The sequence below is a fragment of the Mytilus trossulus genome, chromosome 5, assembly GCF_036588685.1.
Source record: "Mytilus trossulus isolate FHL-02 chromosome 5, PNRI_Mtr1.1.1.hap1, whole genome shotgun sequence".
Taxonomy (NCBI): domain Eukaryota; kingdom Metazoa; phylum Mollusca; class Bivalvia; order Mytilida; family Mytilidae; genus Mytilus; species Mytilus trossulus.
In genome coordinates, this window is record NC_086377.1 from 22,717,515 (window position 1) to 22,730,733 (window position 13,219).

The window sequence follows — 13,219 nt, forward strand, 5'->3', positions numbered from 1 at the left end:
TGTATTGATCGGAGAAACACAATCACTATTGGTTTTAGGATTTACAGTTCATTGATGACGGATCAAGAATGCATGTAAGTATACAACTTGAAACAAAAGCAATTATTTTAGACTATACTTACATCTAGAAATTGACAATGAGGGTCGGTTGAAGACAAAACTTTACGACAAAAGAGATGATTGAAGCTTTCCAATTGTTAACTTTCCATTTCTAAGTAGCAACATTCCAGCAGCACCTGCATACGGGGTATATATCTCCCCCAATTGATACGACATTCCCGTGCTTGCATTTCCTATCATGACTTTCTTGATAGAGGGTTACTGCTCACAAGGAAGCTATTAAACCAAGAGTTCCAAATGGTGAAGTTCAAATCATCCCTTCGTAAATTTTACGGACGCCATCACGAGTTGGTTGACCGTTATGGAATTACCGTTTCACAAATGATATCGGATATGTTCCTTACGTCGTAACTACAATCTCCTTCCCTTTCATGAATTTGACCTACCGAATTAGACTATTTACCGGATTTGTAATCACATAAGCAACACGACGGGTCCCGCTTGTGGAGCAGGATCTGCTTACCCTTCCGGAGCACCTGCGATCACCCCTAGTTTTTGGTGGGGTTCGTGTTGTGTATTCTTTAGTTTTCTATGTTGTGTCATGTGTACTATTGTTTTTCTGTTTGTCTTTTTCATTTTTAGCCATGGCGTTGTCAGTTTGTTTTAGATTTATGAGTTTGACTGTCCCTTTGATATCTTTCGTACAAATTTGCTTCATAAACTGATACAATGCATCATAAGCCTGTTTGGCTGGCTGAAAATTACTTGTTTATATGAGTGTAACTTTTGTTATAATACAGGTTGCACTTTAATATTAAAATATTCTATTCTATTTCATTCATACATAAGTTTTTATATTTGCTTGAAAAATTAAAGTGTGTGCAAAATACTTCATAGCAAAACGGTTAGCCTTTAAATATTAACTGTTTAGTCAAGGCTCTTATTTGAAACAGACTATACTTTACGAAAATGTTCCAATTCAATTGATACACGATAAATATGCTACATGCGTACACATATGTGAAAGTAAACATCAATGGCCTTCGTTATCAAGTATGGTTTTAAATGATATTTACATTAGCAACGGATAAATTTTGATTAAATAAGATGCATTTATAACATGTGAATGAGGTAACTATTTTGTAAGTATGAAATATTATTCGTCATAACAAATTATATATTGATAAGATGTAGTAATATAATTGTCATAAGGTAATTATGTTGTAACTATATGATAAATCATTGTTCATAAATCTAATTGTGCAAAAGTGAAAATAAAAAACGACCTAGTTTGTCAACCTAAACTATTAGACGAGTGTAAATTTAATAAGGAGAGGAATTTTGTCATGCAAATCAATCGATTTTTCAAAAAGCAATTTAACAAATATCGAAAATCACCCAAAAGTCCGGTATAAAATGTCGAAATCAAAGGCTTTAACATATCCAACGAATGAAAACAACATTGAACACATGTTTGATTAGTTTATTTCATACTTGTATAAAAAAAAGAGTGACGAAAGATACCAAAGGGACAGTCAATGTATGATTGTATGACCGTCGCATATAGTTCCAATATATATAATAACGGTTTCGTCAACAAAGAAACACAAAGAACAAAGAAAAAAATTACAAAATATCAATAAGTTAAAAAAAATGAAAGAAATATCAATTACATGAGATGCAGTTATAACATGTAAAATAGGTTATTATGTTGTAACTATGACATATAATTCGTCATAACAAGTAATGGATTGATAAGATGAAATTATAACATCTTCATAAGGTAATTATGTTGTAGGTGAGTGGAAAGGGATTAATATAAGTTGCAAAACTTGTTTCCCAATCCATTATAAATAAATATGTTTAAAACTAAAACTAGCTGTGTGAAATCATTCGTCATAACAAACAACTGTGCAAAAGTGTAAAACAACTATGACCTAGTTTATCACCCTGAAATAGTAAAAGAGTGTAAATGCAATAAAGAAAACAACTTAATTTCGCAACAGGCAACTTATCGACTTCTAAAAAGGTAATATAACAAATATCGAAAATTACAAAAAATGTATTACATTAAATAGGAAAATCTAAAGCTTAAACAGATCTAACGAATGGGAAACTATTTATAACATTGATTTGATTATGTAGAAAATTATTGTTCATTAAACCTTGTTTAATAGCTAGCTTACTTGTATGCAGGTCGCATACATTCCATCATATTGACAACATAGTGTGAGATTAATTTAGGAAATTATTAGTTACAAAAAATATTCTTCAACAGATTCATCGTTTTTCGAAAGAGAAAATTGTTAAAGTCCAGATAATGGAAAAAAAAGAACAGTTGTGGAGAGGTATATAAATATAGTTTGACCAGTGTGTCATTAATTTATTTGGTTTACTTGTTCAAAGTTATGACTGAGGAAATTTACCAGTCAATACACATATGCATATTGGTCATATTGAAATATGTGGTTATTCTAAATCATATGCAGAGGTTATTAAGACATTTAATGATAGTTTGAACTCTTAGAAGTTCTGGGCATATAAACGTTGAAGATATGCCGCACAGCCCTTTATTTTGACTTCTAGCGCAAATGAACTTTCCTTTCTAAGCTATATTTTTTACAAACTTCATAGTAAAAAGTGGTAAAGTTTTAGCCGTAAATGGAGTACCAATAGGAAATACGCATTGTCTATATTTACAGAAATGCAACCTTAGGAATACACTTTTTCCCTTCGTAACGTGCATTTCATCTGCGTTAGACAAAATCCAGGCACACACAAACATACTTGACTTGAACGCTCGATAAACATTTAGCCACGCTTTTTGTACGCCAAAAACACGCTTAAAGCTCGTGTTTCACACGTTACATATATGATTGACATGTCGAATGCATCAACAATTGCTAGCGTATTGGCAGCGTACATGATTTTGTACAACGCCCGATGTACGTAGAAGCTGTACGCTGATGTGTGACGCCGGTATTAGTGACGCTCAGATCAAATGAGTTATTAAGAACATGACAAACGCAAAAAGTAGCGGTTTTATTTAATATTAAAGTTAATTAAATGAAATTGTCTATGTAACACTAAAAAAACTGTAACCGATATGTTGTCAAGCAGATACGACAAATTTTACCCGTAGCACAAACAATACTCTGGATTCATTTATTTTCGTGGGTACCAAATTTCGTGGTTTGAGGACAATTGACATTTTGTGTATATTTAATTTCATGGTTATTGCAAAGTCTGCACTCATTCCTTTAGAAAATTTGTTTTTCGTTGAACATTTGAATTCGTGGTTCTCCTGTATCCACGACATCCACGAAAATTGTTATCCAACGAACCTTAATGAATCCACAGTATACAGTTGATACCGACAGGGAAAAAAACACTGATAAGCCTAGGAGACATCATGCAAATAATTGCAAAGAACCAAAATTAAAACCATGGAAAGACATAGAAAGCTTAAACTCGCTTTCACAAAAAAAAGACTTAGCAAAAAATTCTGAAGCGCAACAAAATGATTGACAGTGATCGGTATATTTCTCGAAGGGTAAGCAGTTACTGCTCAAAATAAGCACAGTTTTGACGGTGAGTCACATTATGTGAAGTCACACTCTTGGAGTACGGAACAGGACTTAGACTGTTTTTGACAAATATATCACACGCACGGTGATCTTTTAAAGTGATATCACCATGATTAAATAACGGTTAATCAAGGCATTCAGTGCCTTGTAAAATAATTTCCTTTTAGCAATCCAAGCATCAATATTTGCAATAAAACGTTTGTTCAAAGCTATGTATTTGTGTTGTGTATAGTTCTGTCCATTGCAGACTTATACGGACAAAGATTGGCGGTCTGGGAAATCCTTGTCTGGTTGTACAATGTATATACTGGAAAACGGATCAATGTGTGATGTCTCCTTTAAAGTTGGTCCTGGGCAGAAAATTATAAGAGCACATAAATTAATACTTGCCACTCGGAGTCCTGTTTTCTTTACAATGTTTGAAGGTTCCATTCCAGAAATCGATAATATAGTGATTTCTGATGTAAATGATGATACGTTTAACTTATTTCTAAGGTAAGTGAATGAAAAATAAAACATAGTTCCATACACATTGCAATGTTTGGTAAGGTTTTGCTCTTTTTTTTACCTAAGTCTGTAGAGAATATGCTGACAACAACCTATAATAAAGCACTTTTTTTAATTCATAAAATGTGTTTATTAACAGCTTATAATGCTATGACTATCATGTATTCCTTTATTTGTTTTTTTACGGTATCTGGACCATACACATATATCAAGTATCTTTAAATAAATGCCTGGTCTGGGATTTGCATTTAGTTTAACAACTTTATTGATTGTAGAACCCTTTCATATTCCCTTGCCTTTAACCATTAAAAATCAATTGTGATAGTTGTTACAGGTATATTTGATCGTATTAACGTCTGTAAAGTCCGAACAACACATTATTTAGACAATTCCAGTCAAACAGATTATTTCAATGTATACCTGTGGTACGTGCAGTACTGCTTTGACAATTCGCATGCAGTCAATTCAATACGGCTCAGTAGCATTTCAGAATGTTAATGTGTATAGGTAAGTATCAACTGCTGAACAAATCGTTGTGTACTGCAAGCGAATTACCTTCAAACAAATGCATGACTCCTGACCGTTTTAAAGGAAATTTGTTACTAGTGGAGTTTTATGCTATAAACTTGAAACTTTCATTCATGTTTCAGATGGATTTATACCGATCAAATGGAAGTATCATCCAAAAATGTAAAAGAGATGCTTTATATATCAGACAAGTATATGTTTTATAGTGGGACAGATGCATGCGAAAAATTCCTAAAACAGTCATTGACATCAAGTGATGCAATTATCAATCTTGAGACATCTGTAAAATTCCATTTATTAGATCTCCAACGTGCAAGCCTTAGATGTATTGATCAGCACCCAAGTAAATGTTTAGAAAATGAGAAAGGCCTTAACATAGATAAGGAATGCATGAAATTGATTGTGGAATCCGAAGAATTCAATTGGACAGAAACCGAAATTTGCAAATTTGCAATGAAATGGGCTAATAAAAAATGCCTATTATCAAATGCAGATCCGTCAGGAGAAAATACTAGAAGGCTTTTGGGAAGTTTATTATATTTAATTCGATTTCCCCTAGTTGATAAACAATATTTTACAAATGAAATAGTAAGTGTTGGTCTTCTGAATAATGCAGAGATTATAAGTGTTTATCAATCATTCTTTGGAAAAGAAAATAAGTTTTTTTTAACAAAGGAAAGATTGAAAATAAAGAATGTTGAACCTGAAGGCTTTTCCTCCAAATTTAGCGATTCAGCTCGTTTTACGTCAGTTCGTGATCGTAAATCCAGATCCAGATCCAGATCCAGTTCTAGATCCAGTTCCAGTCTCAGACCCATTCCCATTCCCAGATCCAGGTCCAGATCCAGACCCATTCCCGGATCCATTCAAAGATCCAGACCCGCCAGATCCAGATCCAGATCAAGATCAAGATCCAGTCCCATATCCATATATAGATCCAGACCCAGACCCAGGCGCTGATCCAGATCAATAACATATCCTAGACGACTTTATTAGCTACCTGAAAAAAAATGCAATTAGTTTTACTTGTCGCAGCAACTTTCCAATGCTCATTGTAGAAAGAGATAAACACAATGGTTCAAGTAGTATTAACGCAATCTCATTTTAAGACGTTTCTATGAAAAAGTTTTCTATATAAGTGTGTTTTTTTTTTAAATTTTAGTATACAAATAATTTAATAATAGTGTAAAATAAAGGCTTCACAACGCTATAATATATGTTGTTCTCAACTTAAGAGCCTTATAAAGTCCAGGAATGATTCAAAATGTTGTTGTTCTCCATGTAGATAAGATTGTTTTATATATTGGAAGTTACTCTTACATGTTATTATGCCTAAAATATTTGGATGTGTGCTATATTTCATTTGAGCCTCATTTGGTTGTGATTCATCTTTGACTTGTTTAGATATGTATTTTAGTAGTGCTTTGCATGTATTTCAATATGCCTCTGTGGTATACGTCTTTTCGGTATGTGATGTGTTCTTATGTTTATTTTGTTTTATATTCGGTAAAAAGCTCTTTCTTAAAGGACACCACAGATGAAGGTCGGATAACCTGCAACTGTCATGTGAACATAAGGGTATATTGGGTAGGTACAGAAAGTAAGCCTTAAAACATGCTACCTACGGACCCGGGAAGAAGTGTTGCAAGTGTCCATAATGTGCAACAAACGTATTACTATCTTTTTAGGAGGCAAAGTAATTATTTAATTAGAAAGAAAGTTTAATTTAAAGAAATGAATACCGAAGGTCCTAATAGAAATTAGTTATTTGTTTATCATAGAAATGTGTCAAATATCACTACACAGAGATTTTTTGTTTACACGTGACTTTTGTGTTCCTCATTTCAAGGCGCATAAGGGGTATTGTCCCATATTGAAATCTATAGTTCTGATTTTTCCAAATATTTTTAGGTGATCTTCATCGGTATGACATTCTGAATAAATCTGTGTATTTTTGTCCATTTCTGAAAAAAATAAAGTCATTTCAGCACTATATGGCAATGACACTTTTATCGCTATATTCATTTATTTTTAATACAACGTGCATGTATAATTGATTTCTTCCAGTATACCTTTACTAGTCAAAAAAAGGACAAAACTTCTGATGATAACCTTAAATAACAATACACAGACCCTATTAAAGCATTCTATAACATTTTCTTGTGTCTTAAAGTGCATTTTGACAGAGAAATTATGCAAAAATGTAGATTTCATAAAAAAAAACCAGCAAAATAACTATTCTTACTAGTGGACATCTGGTATATAATACTGTGGAAACCCCTCAAAACTACTGGGAAAGTCATTCTTATCATGTAATTAGAGTGCAATGAAGTGCAAACTTTCAAAACTTGTCCATTCACATAATTCTATTTGAGAAAAAAAGGCTTTTTACATGTATTTCAGTGAAAACCCTTTATCAGTGAGAAATCCACATGAGGTATTAAAGGAAACATTGTGACATCACACGTATTATGGCGTCATTAAATAATGACAGATCAAAATAGTGCTAAATAGAGTTTGCAGTGTTACATGAGAATCAGTTGACGCAAGATTTAACTCGAAATGTTGAGTCGAAAAGACCAGTAACCAAGCCTTTTCACTTAATAGCAAGACCATAGCAACAGTTTTCATATAAGCATATTTTTAACATACCGACTGTTATTTCATTTGCACAAATACCATAAATAAATAATTTAGAGCTTACCTAATAAATCAAAATGCTTACCAGTTATTCAGGACTTTTTAAAACCTTTAGTTTGTCATCTCATATTTAAAAGTAATGATATGTCTGGAACTGAAATAAGACAAAAAAAATTAACTCAAACTGTGTTATCATTTAATTTAAATACATAAGTATTATTGCGAGAGAAAAATCTAATTCTTGAAAATTTTATCACAAAGAAAGAAAAATGCTTCTCCCTTGTGGCTTAGCCACCTTCTTTTAAACTGTTTATATTAGAAGCAATGAGTAGTAGCTAACTAGCTTAATACATGTAGTTGAATAGCAATATTGTGTTCAAGAAGGTTTGACCCTCCCCCTTTTCACTGAGAAATGACAATATCTTGTGTTTTGCTCGTGTGCATTAACAATAGTAATTCTTGATTTCTTAATACATGTACATGTTTTTTTTCTGTTTATTTGCATATGATATCTACTGACCAGGGTCAAATCATTGGATAAAAGCACATGTATGATGTATCTCACTTTACTCGTGTGAAGTGTGGTATCTCCCTTGATTATAAGCTATTCCTGTAGACCAGAGTGATAATTGCATAACAAAGACTATATTGTGTCATGTTTACTTACAATTTATTTATATTACATGTTAGTTTTTTCTTGACTTTTTCAATTGAATAAACAATTCATTTCAGATCTCTCGGGGGTAAACAAAGTTATGACTGTGCCTAAAAAAAGTGTTCAGCCCCGTGCCAGTAATGCATTTAAAAGTGAAAATTTTATTGAATTTTTGCTGTTCTTTATCAATAATATTTATCTGAAATCATTTATGATAACTAGGTATAAATAAAAAACTACTAACCATCATTTTAACAAGTTTCTGTGGTGTACAAGGTGAAATTAGCTTAAGACATCTCTGGATCCTTTCTCACAAGATGGGGCAATATGCACAATTGTTATTCCATAGGCCGTAATGGTAACGTTTTCTTCTGTTGCTCAGCCCATATCGTAAACTTGTATATGTATGATGGCTTGTTTCGAAGCTGAGACATTTTTACCTATGTGGTTAAATTTTCGGGGTACGAAGTGTGATTAATTTTTCCGTAATTTAGCAAACCCCGAGTATCCTTTTGCGATGTCGCTCCTCATGGTAAAAAATCCCAATTTTAACACAATAAGTTCTTTGAAATTTTAATACTTTGAACACATTTCATAGCTCCATGGTTTTTACACATTTATTCTGTGTTCCCTTATTTTCTAAATTAACACTAATGGTTCAGCTTAGTTATTTGTTTATCATAGAAATGTGTCAAATATCACTACACAGAGATTTTTTGTTTACACGTGACTTTTGTGTTCCTCATTTCAAGGCGCATAAGGGGTATTGTCCCATATTGAAATCTATAGTTCTGATTTTTCCAAATATTTTTAGGTGATCTTCATCGGTATGACATTCTGAATAAATCTGTGTATTTTTGTCCATTTCTGAAAAAAAATAAAGTCATTTCAGCACTATATGGCAATGACACTTTTATCGCTATATTCATTTATTTTTAATACAACGTGCATGTATAATTAATTTCTTCCAGTATACCTTTACTAGTCAAAACAAGGACAAAACTTCTGATGATAACCTTAAATAACAATACACAGACCCTATTAAAGCATTCTATAACATTTTCTTGTGTCTTAAAGTGCATTTTGACAGAGAAATTATGCAAAAATGTAGATTTCATAAAAAAAACCAGCAAAATAACTATTCTTACTAGTGGACATCTGGTATATAATACTGTGGAAACCCCTCAAAACTACTGGGAAAGTCATTCTTATCATGTAATTAGAGTGCAATGAAGTGCAAACTTTCAAAACTTGTCCATTCACATAATTCTATTTGAGAAAAAAAGGCTTTTTACATGTATTTCAGTGAAAACCCTTTATCAGTGAGAAATCCACATGAGGTATTAAAGGAAACATTGTGACATCACACGTATTATGGCGTCATTAAATAATGACAGATCAAAATAGTGCTAAATAGAGTTTGCAGTGTTACATGAGAATCAGTTGACGCAAGATTTAACTCGAAATGTTGAGTCGAAAAGACCAGTAACCAAGCCTTTTCACTTAATAGCAAGACCATAGCAACAGTTTTCATATAAGCATATTTTTAACATACCGACTGTTATTTCATTTGCACAAATACCATAAATAAATAATTTAGAGCTTACCTAATAAATCAAAATGCTTACCAGTTATTCAGGACTTTTTAAAACCTTTAGTTTGTCATCTCATATTTAAAAGTAATGATATGTCTGGAACTGAAATAAGACAAAAAAAATTAACTCAAACTGTGTTATCATTTAATTTAAATACATAAGTATTATTGCGAGAGAAAAATCTAATTCTTGAAAATTTTATCACAAAGAAAGAAAAATGCTTCTCCCTTGTGGCTTAGCCACCTTCTTTTAAACTGTTTATATTAGAAGCAATGAGTAGTAGCTAACTAGCTTAATACATGTAGTTGAATAGCAATATTGTGTTCAAGAAGGTTTGACCCTCCCCCTTTTCACTGAGAAATGACAATATCTTGTGTTTTGCTCGTGTGCATTAACAATAGTAATTCTTGATTTCTTAATACATGTACATGTTTTTTTTCTGTTTATTTGCATATGATATCTACTGACCAGGGTCAAATCATTGGATAAAAGCACATGTATGATGTATCTCACTTTACTCGTGTGAAGTGTGGTATCTCCCTTGATTATAAGCTATTCCTGTAGACCAGAGTGATAATTGCATAACAAAGACTATATTGTGTCATGTTTACTTACAATTTATTTATATTACATGTTAGTTTTTTCTTGACTTTTTCAATTGAATAAACAATTCATTTCAGATCTCTCGGGGGTAAACAAAGTTATGACTGTGCCTAAAAAAAGTGTTCAGCCCCGTGCCAGTAATGCATTTAAAAGTGAAAATTTTATTGAATTTTTGCTGTTCTTTATCAATAATATTTATCTGAAATCATTTATGATAACTAGGTATAAATAAAAAACTACTAACCATCATTTTAACAAGTTTCTGTGGTGTACAAGGTGAAATTAGCTTAAGACATCTCTGGATCCTTTCTCACAAGATGGGGCAATATGCACAATTGTTATTCCATAGGCCGTAATGGTAACGTTTTCTTCTGTTGCTCAGCCCATATCGTAAACTTGTATATGTATGATGGCTTGTTTCGAAGCTGAGACATTTTTACCTATGTGGTTAAATTTTCGGGGTACGAAGTGTGATTAATTTTTCCGTAATTTAGCAAACCCCGAGTATCCTTTTGCGATGTCGCTCCTCATGGTAAAAAATCCCAATTTTAACACAATAAGTTCTTTGAAATTTTAATACTTTGAACACATTTCATAGCTCCATGGTTTTTACACATTTATTCTGTGTTCCCTTATTTTCTAAATTAACACTAATGGTTCAGCTTAGTTATTTGTTTATCATAGAAATGTGTCAAATATCACTACACAGAGATTTTTTGTTTACACGTGACTTTTGTGTTCATCATTTCAAGGCGCATAAGGGGTATTGTCCCATATTGAAATCTATAGTTCTGATTTTTCCAAATATTTTTAGGTGATCTTCATCGGTATGACATTCTGAATAAATCTGTGTATTTTTGTCCATTTCTGAAAAAAAATAAAGTCATTTCAGCACTATATGGCAATGACACTTTTATCGCTATATTCATTTATTTTTAATACAACGTGCATGTATAATTAATTTCTTCCAGTATACCTTTACTAGTCAAAACAAGGACAAAACTTCTGATGATAACCTTAAATAACAATACACAGACCCTATTAAAGCATTCTATAACATTTTCTTGTGTCTTAAAGTGCATTTTGACAGAGAAATTATGCAAAAATGTAGATTTCATAAAAAAAACCAGCAAAATAACTATTCTTACTAGTGGACATCTGGTATATAATACTGTGGAAACCCCTCAAAACTACTGGGAAAGTCATTCTTATCATGTAATTAGAGTGCAATGAAGTGCAAACTTTCAAAACTTGTCCATTCACATAATTCTATTTGAGAAAAAAAGGCTTTTTACATGTATTTCAGTGAAAACCCTTTATCAGTGAGAAATCCACATGAGGTATTAAAGGAAACATTGTGACATCACACGTATTATGGCGTCATTAAATAATGACAGATCAAAATAGTGCTAAATAGAGTTTGCAGTGTTACATGAGAATCAGTTGACGCAAGATTTAACTCGAAATGTTGAGTCGAAAAGACCAGTAACCAAGCCTTTTCACTTAATAGCAAGACCATAGCAACAGTTTTCATATAAGCATATTTTTAACATACCGACTGTTATTTCATTTGCACAAATACCATAAATAAATAATTTAGAGCTTACCTAATAAATCAAAATGCTTACCAGTTATTCAGGACTTTTTAAAACCTTTAGTTTGTCATCTCATATTTAAAAGTAATGATATGTCTGGAACTGAAATAAGACAAAAAAAATTAACTCAAACTGTGTTATCATTTAATTTAAATACATAAGTATTATTGCGAGAGAAAAATCTAATTCTTGAAAATTTTATCACAAAGAAAGAAAAATGCTTCTCCCTTGTGGCTTAGCCACCTTCTTTTAAACTGTTTATATTAGAAGCAATGAGTAGTAGCTAACTAGCTTAATACATGTAGTTGAATAGCAATATTGTGTTCAAGAAGGTTTGACCCTCCCCCTTTTCACTGAGAAATGACAATATCTTGTGTTTTGCTCGTGTGCATTAACAATAGTAATTCTTGATTTCTTAATACATGTACATGTTTTTTTTCTGTTTATTTGCATATGATATCTACTGACCAGGGTCAAATCATTGGATAAAAGCACATGTATGATGTATCTCACTTTACTCGTGTGAAGTGTGGTATCTCCCTTGATTATAAGCTATTCCTGTAGACCAGAGTGATAATTGCATAACAAAGACTATATTGTGTCATGTTTACTTACAATTTATTTATATTACATGTTAGTTTTTTCTTGACTTTTTCAATTGAATAAACAATTCATTTCAGATCTCTCGGGGGTAAACAAAGTTATGACTGTGCCTAAAAAAAGTGTTCAGCCCCGTGCCAGTAATGCATTTAAAAGTGAAAATTTTATTGAATTTTTGCTGTTCTTTATCAATAATATTTATCTGAAATCATTTATGATAACTAGGTATAAATAAAAAACTACTAACCATCATTTTAACAAGTTTCTGTGGTGTACAAGGTGAAATTAGCTTAAGACATCTCTGGATCCTTTCTCACAAGATGGGGCAATATGCACAATTGTTATTCCATAGGCCGTAATGGTAACGTTTTCTTCTGTTGCTCAGCCCATATCGTAAACTTGTATATGTATGATGGCTTGTTTCGAAGCTGAGACATTTTTACCTATGTGGTTAAATTTTCGGGGTACGTAAGTGTGATTAATTTTTCCGTAATTTAGCAAACCCCGAGTATCCTTTTGCGATGTCGCTCCTCATGGTAAAAAATCCCAATTTTAACACAATAAGTTCTTTGAAATTTTAATACTTTGAACACATTTCATAGCTCCATGGTTTTTACACATTTATTCTGTGTTCCCTTATTTTCTAAATTAACACTAATGGTTCAGCTTAGTTATTTGTTTATCATAGAAATGTGTCAAATATCACAACACAGAGATTTTTTGTTTACACGTGACTTTTGTGTTCCTCATTTCAAGGCGCATTAGGGGTATTGTCCCAACTACTGGGTCGATGCCACTGCTGGTTGGGTTTTCATTCCCCGAGGTTTTCACCACCCAAGTAGTCAGTAC

The 13,219-nt window shown here is 32.2% G+C and overlaps 1 long non-coding RNA gene across 2 annotated transcripts; it reads right to left on the reverse strand.

The window, feature by feature from the left end:
• Window positions 1–6,450: 6,450 nt before the first annotated feature.
• On the reverse strand, window positions 6,451–13,017 carry LOC134718663 (uncharacterized). 2 transcript variants are annotated; one of them, XR_010107414.1, is made up of 7 exons: window positions 12,618–13,017; window positions 11,804–11,872; window positions 10,420–11,042; window positions 9,606–9,674; window positions 8,222–8,844; window positions 7,408–7,476; window positions 6,451–6,646 (listed from the first exon to the last, which is right to left on the reverse strand). It is a non-coding gene; the product is annotated as an uncharacterized LOC134718663 (long non-coding RNA). The 2 variants fall into 2 exon arrangements; XR_010107415.1 differs by lacking the exon at window positions 12,618–13,017 and adding an exon at window positions 12,386–12,567.
• Window positions 13,018–13,219: the final 202 nt, after the last annotated feature.